General features: G+C 51.1%; 1 non-coding gene across 1 annotated transcript; it reads left to right on the top strand.

Moving 5' to 3' along the window:
* Positions 1-2,664: 2,664 nt before the first annotated feature.
* On the top strand, positions 2,665-2,798 carry LOC115871388. Its single transcript, XR_004047264.1, has one exon. It is a non-coding gene; the product is annotated as a U11 spliceosomal RNA (small nuclear RNA).
* The last annotated feature ends 8,334 nt before the right edge of the window (positions 2,799-11,132 follow it).

Here is an 11,132-nt window from a genome sequence, read left to right as displayed (position 1 = left end):
TTTATATGAGACAAGGGCATTTTCCCGGGTCGTCATGGACGGAGTTAGAACAGTTACTTGAAAATCCATCACTGTTCATTCCAACAGCCGAGTCGTCTGGAGTTCCTCTTCATTAGCTGTCTTTTCTCCAGTTTACCTCTTCCCTGGTCTGTAATTGTAGGTTACGTTGTGAACATTGGGAAGGGGACTTGGAGCCACTGGATCCTCTCACTGCCACTGCTGCTGGGGCCACCTAGTCGCTCCGGACTTCATGGGCAGCAGAAGGAAGCGCCGCCCAGGCCCATGCCCTCCTCACGGTTTCTCTCGTACAGCTCGAGCCCACTGTAGCAGACCCTGTGGCAATCCATCTTCCTCAACAGTCGTCCTCTTTTTCCCTGCCTCTCCACGGTACCAAGCAGGATGTGTTGTTTCCCCCCCAGAGACTGGTCTATCCTGATAACATGTCCACAGGACATGCGGCGAAGTCCTCACCACAGTTGCTTCTGAGGAGCTTTATTACTGACAAGCAGTGAGTTACTGGCCCGTGTCTTCTAGCCATAATCTTTGCTGCTCCCGCCCAACGGCTTTTTGTTTCCTGCTGGGGTTGAGGACGAGAAGGTGGAGGAAGATGCAGGGGCAGAACCAGCTGTGATACTGGAGGAGTGGCAGCGTCAGCCGCAGCAGAACCGGGAGCCCGAGCATGAGACAGAGTGATGGGTTTCCTGACCCACTGAGTGAGTGAAGCCAGGGCCTGAAGCCAGCATCCTTGATTGTGGCAGAGGGTGCCTCTGGCCACTTCCTTAGGGGACTTCATTCGCTGACCGGTGGAGCTAGAGTGGACTCTGTTAGGCTAAGGCTCATGGGGGAGCCATGTGCCTGTGGACATCGATTGGCAGCCCTTACAAGGGCATTGTTACATTGCCTGAATGGGACAAAGGCCAAGTGGCTAGGTGGCCGCGAAATCCAGGATCAGAAGAGAGACTGTCTTGAGCAAAGAATTGTGTCTTGGGCATTTCTGATGTTGAATTGTAGCCTGTTAACCTTCCTTAATCAAAGCCATAATTGTATCATCTGTGAGTTCTGTGTGGCAGTGAATGATCACACCCAGCTGAGTAGTAGACAAGCGGAGGGAGGCATGGTTGGTGAGACTTGGTGAGGAAGGATGGCGGGTGGAGGCATCCCCGACCTCAGCCCCTTGGCCATAGGCAGTTGATGTAGAAAAGGTGATTTTTCTCTCCGCCTTGTGAAGTCAGAGGAGGTCAGATACCCCTCACCCTTTGTCATTTTTACAATTACATTCCTCAAAACAGTGCTTTGTTTTTCAGGCTGTTGACTTGGTTGAGCTCAAACTTCGAACTTGGCTTTTCCTGGTTGGAGCTGAAATCTTTCCTTCAGTTTTTTTGTTGTTTTATTTTAACTCACTACTGGACTGCTTACAGCCCATCCTGAATATCCTAAAGGGATTTTTGGACAGAGCTTATACTCAGAATCTAGGACTACTGCTCTGTGATTCTTTTCTGTCTTCTTACTTTCCAGCTTTGGCTATGTAAACTCCATACTCGAAATCAGCGGTTCTCAACCTGTGGGCCACGACCCCTTTTGGAGGTCGAGCGACCATTTCACAGGGGTTGCCTGATTCATAACAATAACAAAATGACAGTGATGAAGTAGCAACGAAAATAATTTTATGGTTGGGGGGGGGTCACCACCACATGAGGAACTTTATGAAAGGGTGGAGGCATTAGGAAGGTTGCGAACCACTGCTCTAAATCTTCCAACGGTGAGACGGAACGTTTCTTTCTGGCTTTCAAAACTTTTTGTTGTGAATTAGGTGAAAGTTTACAGAGCAGATAATCAGCTTTACATTCACCAATTTATGCATATTTTGTTTAAACTCACTCGTTGCAGTCCCCTGAATGTGCTGTCACTTATCCCACTTCCTGCTGTGTGTCCTCTTTCCTAACCCTCTGCTCTCAGGTAGACGTTCTCTTTTGGTTGATTATCATAACCCAGGGATGAGTGCAGTTCTAGGCCTGAAGGGTGGCTAAGGTAAGGTGACCAGATGTCCCGCTTTTGGCGGGACAGTCCCGATTTTCAACAATTTTTCCTACGTCCCGTGGCGTTTTCAAAAAGTCCTGATTTTTGGAAAGAATGCACGACAAGCTAGGGTATACAGTTTTCGGCTGCCCTGTGGCTATTTCGCCAGGATATGAGTTTTATCAATGGTGTCCTGCTTTACCAATGTTAAAATCTGGTCACCTTAGGCTAAGGGCCTTGGTCCCAGGAGCAGGGGTGGGGGTAGAGGGGTGGTGTCTCAACAGTTTGTATCTGACTGGTTAGCTCAGGCTCTTTTATGATTCACCCGCTCTGTTCAGAGTAGGGGTTGGTATGGTGGCGGAGCACCATCCAGTGTATCTGATCTCAAAGACGGGACGTTCCATCTGGGTTTCAGCTCCACACACGGCAGAACTGAGGCCCGGCCTTGGGAAAGAAGCTGTGTAACAGGACAGTTTCCTAGCACCATTTCCTTCTTGGATCTGTTGATTTCCCTTCAGTTTCTGCCTGCTTTGAGGAGGACAAATTCCGTGCCTTCTGATAGATGATAATTATTATTTACTTTCTTGTCCGGAGTTTATAATAGTTGTACGTGGAGAGATTAGTCCAATAAGAACTACCTTGCCAAAAAAAAAGGACTTCTGTCGTTAAGTGGCACACATAGGGCATCTCTATTGCTCTGTGTGCAGAATCGACATCAAGAGATTTCGGAAGCGTAATTTTTGTTACCTGGGCTGCTAGTGATCATTGGTCCTGGTGCCCTAAAAAAAAAAAAAAAGAACTACCTTGCCTAGTAGAAAGCAAATTTTTTGAGAATGATGACAGCAACAAATGTACAAAAGTGCTTGACACAGTGGATGGATGTATGGGTTGTGATAAGAGTTGTATGAGCCCCAATAAAATGATTTAAAAAAATGAACTACCTTGCCCTTTCTGGAAGCAACAACAACAGTATTTATTGAGCCAAATTCAGCCTTGAATGAAGCATGCAAGTGAATTAGGGGAGAAAATTGCCAGGAAATGCTGAAACTAGTTCCTGATTGATGACATCGGGCATGGAATAGAGAGGTGTGCAGTAATTTGCTGAAGAAAACGAGGGAGAGAGGGATGGGAGGGAAAAAAAAGGTCAGAGCCCAGATTTTTGGGAGAGTAGGTCAGACTGGTTAATAAAGGGATGCTGAGATTTGAACACAGAGAGATAAATTTGCTTGTGACCGTAACCCCATTTTCATGGGACTGAGCTCCTGCCTTTTAGACTGCTTAGCATGCTCAAAGGAAATAGAGCCGCTCAAAGGGGGAAGCAGAGGTATGCGCGCAGTTTTCAGAAGAGGAATGCAAGTGAAAGGCCGTTGGCTGGAAGTCAACGCGTGGGGAAGAGCAGAAGGCACGCTGTAACAGTCGGCTACTCTAGCTCGCTTCTCTGCACAGTGACCTAGGAAGTCACAGCACCGTTACTGGGGGGCTTCAGAAGCTCTGTGCATTGGCCAAGAGCTTCAGTGACCCAAAGCAGATGGTTTGGAACTGCGTGATTTTAACCATTTACTCTCTCAAGGAGGAAAGAGGACAGTTGTTAGGAACCTGGCTCGGGAACGGTTAAAAAAACTTCCCTGCCGCAGAGTCAGTGCTGATGCATAGCCACCCTATAGGAACTGTCGTCTGGTGCAAACATGAAATGTAGTGCTCATCAGAGTCTGGCCACAGGTAGTTGAGTCCACCTAGGTTTGGAATATATATATATATATAGTTATGTATATAGTTATATTTATATACTTTTATATATACATATAGTTTTACCTCAAGCTTTCAAAACTGCCGATGGCGCCAACCCTAAGGGAAGTTAGGACTTTAATTAATCATACCCTCTCAGCTTATTTCCTTTATTCCCCTTCAAGTACCCTGCTGGCTCTCAGCTGTGCTGCCATAGACTTTCTTCCACGTCTGATATCTCTTCTTTTCCTTTCAAGTGAGGAGATATTCAGAAGACTTACCCATGATGGCCAGGTCCCGCTCTAGACAAAACAGGTCCCCAAGTAGTTAGAGGAGCTCCAACCAGCCCTGCCATGCCAGCCTTCCTCTCGAGTTCCTGTCAGCAGCTCAGTTTGCACCTCGGGGACACGGGGGAGGACACCTGCCTTGCAGACTCTGCATGGGGACTTGCAGAGCCGGGTCCTGTGGAGCAGGTGGCGTGCACAGAAGCTGTCCCGATGACGCTGCATGCTCTCTCGCTGGGTTCATTTCATCTCTGACATCAGTCCTGCGGTGTTTACCTTTAGTGTCACTGAGCACAGTGTGTCCCACTCTATCCTGAGCTCAGAGGCCACGAGAGCTCAGTGGTAAAACACCTTGCCTTCTAGGCCAGAGACCTAAAGGAGTCCTGGCGTTGTGGGCAGGCAAATGTTTGGGCTGCAAACTATAAGGTTGGCAATTCAAACCCATCAAATGCTTCTCAGAAGGAAGATGAGGCTCTCTCCTCCTGTAAAGATTTGCAGCCTTGGAAGCCCCAGTAGGGTCCCTGTGAGTTGCAATCCACTCAGCGGCAGTGGCTATGCAAGAGGCCCGGGACTGGTGCACCATCTCCACCCGTCCATCACTGAAGGGAGGCTTGCGTGCTGCTGTGCTTTGACAGCTGTCAGTGAAGCTCCAGACGAAGAGTAGGAGAAAAGGGCCTGGACGTCTACTTCCCAAAATCTGCCAGTAAAATCCTGGTGGATCCAAATGGTTTGAAGCCACTGTGCGTAGGAGTGCCCAGCACTGGCGGTCCCATCTGAGGGGAGAGTGTCAGCTGGTAGCAGTGTGCCCTGCCCCTCCTCCTGCAAGAATGGTCCCACCCAGTTACCAGCAGAATGCTGACCTTGCACAGCAGGGCCACGGTTAGAAGTTGCCATCAGCTGAGGAGGCTATTCAGGAGCCCTGGGAATGTGTTGAATCGCTAACCACAAGGTCAGTGGATCAAGCCCACCTGCTGCTCCTTGGGAGAAAGCTGAGGCTGCCTGCTTCCAGAGGGTTTACAGCCTTGGAAACCCTAAACAGGGCTGCTGTCAGTTGGAATCCATGGCAGGAGGCTTTTTATTTTGGTGTGTGTGTGGGTGGTGGTGGTGGAGGTGGTGTCTTAATGGACCCCTGGTGGTGTAGTTGTTATTCCTTGGACTGTTAACCACAAGGTCAGCAGTTTAAAACCACCGGCTGCTCTGATGGAGAAAGACGAGACTCTCTACTCTGGGAAAGCGTTTCAGTCTTGGAAACACACAGGGACATTCTCACCCTGTCCTCTTGGGCTGCTGTGAGTTAGAATGGACTCGATGGAGGGGCTATTCATCATCTTGAGTTGGCCCAGCAGACTGCTTCCTAGAATCGGAATCTAGTCTACTAGGGATGGAGTGCAGTTCATATCATCCCCCTGAGGCAAATTATGGGAGCGGTTGCTATTGGAACCTGAGGTAGCCTCCAACCTTGCCTGCTGTTAAGACCACAGTGGTTTTGTGTTGTTGTTTGGATGATATCATGGACCTATGGGGCCCTTCTCACTCTGAAAACTTTCTAGATATTTGTGTCTAAGTATCTACAGCAGGGGTTCTCAACCTGTGGGTCGCGACCCCTTGGGGGGTCGAACGATTTATAACTAGCAAAATTACAGTGACGAAGTAGCAACGAAACTAATTTTATGGTTGGGGGGGGGTCACCACAACATGAACTGTATTCAAGGGTCGCGGCATTGGGAAGGTTGAGAACCACTGCTCTAGAGGATTTTGAACAGCAGGGCCCAAGCAGGTATTGAAATCCAGGCTGAAGCAAGCATGATGTGTAAAGCAGAGTTAACATTCTCAGGATGTGTGGTAGCTGCTCCCCCATTTCTTTACCCATGGTAGGCATTGCTAATGGATCACAGCACTCACCCCCTCCTTTTAGCACTACGGCTTCATAATCCCTCTTCTCACAGTGCCCCAAAGCAGTCACAACCAAATTAAGAGTTGGCATGAGAGGGGAAGGCTTGGCCAAGGATCTCACACTCACAGAGGGAGCCAGGGGAAATGGAGGCTATCCCAGGCCTCCACATGTCCCAGCCTGTGTGAACGGTCACCCCCTGTTGGATATCTGTGTAACCTGGGAGGGCATTCTGTGGCTGCAGGTATCCTCCTTTGCAAAGCAGTGCCTCCAACTGCAAAAGGTATTTATATCCTGCACGGGGAGGGGCTGGACCACACACTCCTTGGAAGCTTGGAGAATCAGTGTGCATAATTTGACTCTCATTTCCTTGTGCTTAGCTCTTACATAAGCTTCTTTAGAAGACTGGCTGTTTTGGTTTAGCACGGTGACTGTGACTAACTGTCATGTCCGTAGGCATCGTGTCAGCTTCGGTGTGCCCTCGTCCTTGGCACCTTCGTTCCTGCTCCCTCTCGGCCTCCTCCGCATTGACAGCCTTACCCACAGGTGTGTAGGCCTCCACATGGGCTTGGGCTCCTTGGGAGAAGCTCAGAGGAGAAGGTGGATGTGTTTCTGGCTTTTCTTCCCCAGTTTGAACTGTGGCCCTCTTTGAAGGATTCTTGGCGTCAAGCATGGGAAACCTGGCCTCCCCTTTCCAGGCAGAACCAATCCAAAAGATCAGCAGTGTCCACTTGGAACACTGTGAGGAGAGGGATCATGAGGCCAAGATGATAAGAGGAGGAATGTGTGCTGTGTGATCAATTAGTTATGTCTGCCATGGGCAAAGAAGTGCGATGTAGCTGCATGCATACTAAGGAGGCAACTCTTTTGCCTAACCCTGGATGTCAATATTTGCTTTTGCCCCACTGTTCAACATCTCCTAGCCTTCGACACAAATGTCAAGAAAGATATGGGATTGAATGGAAGGGCCCCCTCCCTCATATCATCCAAACAACGTCATGTTGCTCTCAGTGGTGGACAAGAAGCAAGGCTATCGCACATTCCAATCAGCTTTGCTCCTCCCAGGCTCCTTGGCCTGGTGGCGACCAAAGGCTGGGCTTGCACACCTGCGCTAGAATGCTCTTTCTGCTGCGGCTCACTGGGTCAATCTCACCTGCCAGCCGGTAGGGCCTTTCTCTCTCTTAGCAGCTGGCTCCTGAGTAGCCGTGGAGTGAGTAGTGGTAGAGATTCCATCCAGCATCATGCCCTGGCTGAGCCATCTTGGACTGTTCAGTGCTAGGCTGATCATGGTTCTTCGTTTTGCCTGTGCCAGTGGGGAGGCTCAGCATAGGCTCCTAGTTTTTGTTGAGGTCTGAGCCTAGACCTAGACTATGGCGCAAACAGAGGCCATCTGGCCTTTGGGCATCCCAGTGCTGGGCATAATTTCTTGCCTCAGGGGAAGCGAGTTGTGTGTGCACCCTCTGCTCTTGCTGGACTTGTGGTTAGGGAGCCCTGCCTTCCCACACAGACACAGCAAGTCATGCTCAGCTGGGTGGCGGTCAACGGCTTTCCTGGGGATGGCGACCAACTGGGCACTGTTCTGTTTCACGGTGCATGGAGTTGCCATGAGTTGGGGGCCTACTCCACGACAGCCAGCAACCACAAGGTGGGCTTCAGGGGGCAGGGACAAGTCAAGGCCAAACCCAGGGCCACCATGAGAGAGCTGAAGGAAGGAAGCCAGCATGGAAGGTTGGATTAAGGAGTTCTGGGGGCTGCATCCCACATCCGGTTGAAAAGCAGGAGGTCTATCTAGGAGGGTTGTGTTGAGTCTAGAAAGTTCATCCTAGCAGGGGTAGGACATGCAGTCCACAGAGCCCCAGGAGAAGGGGTCAAGGTGACAAATATTTGGAGCATCAAAGGCCCTCGCAGGCTCCTTGCTCACAAACCTTTTCTTGGCATCCTTAATGCTACAGGGGGAAAAAAAAAGTTGCTGCTATTCAAAAAAGTGTGTTGAGCGAGGGGAGGGTCTGCATCCTTTAGGAGAGAAAGTGGGCCCCCAGTGAGATTCGTGGAGGAAGGAATGTTGGGCTGCTTGCTCAATGGTACAGGAAGCACCAGGGAAAAGCCTGCCCCGCCTTCCTCGGGGCTGCTGCCAATATTGTGTGGAGAAGAATAGCAGAAGGCCAAGGAAAAAAATCTTAGCATTCGCTTGTAACAGTGTGAACTTGGAAACACCTTCTGACTCATGCCTTCAAGTCACTTCAATCTGACTTCACCTTCCTTCCTTCCTTCGAATTGTTTTTCTCCAGGCACCAGACTTGAGTTCCAGAATTCGCCAGCCAGCTGAGCCCCTGGGATGGAGGCGCTGCACGGGGCTAGGACCCCTTGTGCTCAGTGATTGGGGCCGCTGGGGGTACCTCTCTTTGGCCTGCCCATCCTTTCTCAAGACTGGCCCCCAGCATGAGCTCAAAGGGCACCAAGGGCCACTGGAGGGTGGAAGTATCTGGGAAGAAACCCCAGCAGGGGGCTGCTCGGTTGCTACAGGTAGCAGTTCCTCCTGGGTCCCCATTCCCGAATCCCTAAATGCGTCAGTGTTGTCTGTTAGGGCGTTTCTGACCGCCGGTGACAAAATCCGACTCAAGGGGCTTAAATAATGAAAGGTGTTTCATCGCTGGAAATCCAGAGGTTCCTTGAATTAAGGGGCTGTTTCTCTCCTCTATCTTCTTCACATTGACCTGGTCCAAAGGCTGGGTCTTTGTATGATTGATGGCAGAGTGACTTTCAGTAGCAACCATGTTTTTGCTTCCCGTTCACATGGGGGACGAAGAAAGAACTTCTGATTAGGCAAACTTAGGACATGGGCTTGCTCCCACCCTTCACCATGGCTGGGCTTAGGCTGTGGCTGGCAGGCTTTGGCCAATCAGGAGAGCTGCAGAGACTAGCACAAAAGCTGGGTCCTTTGCTGGACCTCATGCCTACCTTTCTCCTCATCTGTCTCCTAGCCGCAGCACTCCCCAGAGGTATATCCACTCCTAAATCAGTACCCCTGGAATAATTGTCTTATTTACGGGCAGGGAAAGTGTTCTGTGGTGCGTCTGCCCCTCTGCTCTGGCTCCAGTTAGGCCGATCACGCTATAAGGCTGGTAGTTCAAAACCATCAGCCGGCCCACAAGAGAAAAATGGGGCTGTCGACTCCTGTAAAGAGTTACTGTCTCGGACACTCACAGGGGGCAGTTCTATCCCGTCCCCTAGGATGCTATGAGCTGGCATCAACTCAATGGCAGAGAATTATTGTTATTATTTTGTCTCTGGCTCCACCCAGCCACTCACCCACCTAAGCCCCTGCACACTTCCAGTCCCTCCCAGGGCTCAGCCTCCTGGGGCACAGCCCCAGCCCCCCACAGATGCTGCTGTCTCTCCAGGTCTCCGTAGACTCTCTCGGGGGTAGCAAGAGTTAGCGGTCAGCAGTGAGAGGAATCAAGTCCAGACTTTGTCAGACAGCTCGACAGCCTGTACCTGCATCAATGAGGCTCAAGGGTCTTGACCTCTGATTTTTGCTGGCCACAGTTGGGTTGGGTTGGTTCCCCGCCTCCCACACCCATTTGTTGGAAGAATGAAATACTCCACCCTTTCCCCCCTGTTTCCCGTCTCTCTCTCTACCTCACACATGCTTCTGAGATGACCTCGCCCCACCTGGCCTCCACAGACCCCTCCCTACACCCACCTCCCAGCTTAAGAACCCCTTTGACTTGAGGTCGCTGGTGTCCAGTTCGCCAAAGGACAGTCCGATGGATATTCCCACAACACCCAGCACTCAATAGGTCTCCATAGAGCTGGCTTTCTTCCAAGTGAAGTCTTCCTTGTGTGTGTGTTGGTGGGGGGCTTCCCTTAAAGTATCATGCTCCCATTATTTTCTTGGGTCCTGACAGCCTGAGCTGTGTCCCCATCACCACTCTGGAACTGTGGACAGGTGTGCTCGGGACTCAACAGGGGGCCAGTTGGCAGCCCAGTAGACCAGGCTTCTGCGGAGGGACCCCAGCACCCAGGCAGTGCCCTATCCTGGGAGTCGCCCAGCTGCGGTGCCAGCAGCACCATGGCAGTGCTTTAATTAGACCAAGCAGGGTTTTCTCGGACAGGGGTGGGAGGAAGTGTGTGGGTCTATTGGGGGAAATTAGGTCACCTGAAAACCAAGAGTCAGGAGGGAGCTGTCCTCAGCCCCGGTTCCAGCTCAGGGAACCCAGAGGAGCGAGGCAGGAGGGGCTGGTAGGGAGAGCAGTCAGAGAAAACATGCTCTGACCCCTTTTATTGGCCCTGGGGAAGCACTGTCCTCACCTTTCTCCAGGGGCCTGGGCAACTGCCCTTAATTCTTTGGCCCAAGCGGGCAGCCCCGGCCAGGGAAGCGCCACGGTGAGTCATCCTCTTTGCCTAGTGCCCACCCCTCGGGAGGGCCGGGCTGGGAGGTGCGGACTCAGGACTTGCTGCTCAGAGTCTGCATCTCTTTGGCGCATACCACCCACTGCTTTGCCACCTGTGTGTGGTCATCCATCCCTTGGACAGGAGCCGGCTCTGCCTTTTGTTCCACTGTCTCCCCAGCCCTGGGTCCTTGTTATGTGGGTAGGTGCCCACTAAGTGCCTCCCAGGAGAGGCTCTCCTGAGGCTTGGTCGTTAGGTGGCTTTCCCAAAGGCCAGTCATCCTTCATTTCTGCCCACTGTCAACCCCCACACCACTTTTCTCCTTCCTCCTCCTTTACTATCCATTTCCTAGTTTGGGACTGAAATAGATTTACTTAAACAGGACATTTTATATCACTACCACAAATAAACACTAACTGTGAAAACATATCCGCAGAAAACAAAACAATGTTATCACATTCTAGCCTACGTACGTATGGTTGCCCGGCCCAGCCCCGGAGCCAGGAAGGCAGCTTTCTCCTTGTTGACAAGGGAGATTGGCCTGTTTAATAAAGACGGCAAAGGCCTGTGAGCACTGAGCCCTGGGACTTTCTTCTGGACAGAAACCTGGGAGATGGAAAAAGAGCAAAGTGCGCCGCTGGCTCCCTGTGCATCCACACAGGTTATAGGAGTTATAGGAAGCCTAACTCACCTGGGTGGAGTGTCCTGCTAGCATCCACCTGGTTGGTGCTCTCTTCCCCCTTAGGGAGATCTGAGGCTGAGACAGTGGCAGGGGAAGACGCCCTTTGAGAAGAAGCACGTGTTTTAACCATGCAATAACTGGC

Source organism: Echinops telfairi, unplaced genomic scaffold (assembly GCF_000313985.2).
Source record: "Echinops telfairi isolate 266 unplaced genomic scaffold, ASM31398v2 ScPeMD7_5592;HRSCAF=6446, whole genome shotgun sequence".
In the NCBI taxonomy this organism is placed as follows: domain Eukaryota; kingdom Metazoa; phylum Chordata; class Mammalia; order Afrosoricida; family Tenrecidae; genus Echinops; species Echinops telfairi.
The sequence above is the reverse complement of the archived record's forward strand: the minus strand, read 5'-3'. Positions and strand labels throughout refer to the sequence as shown.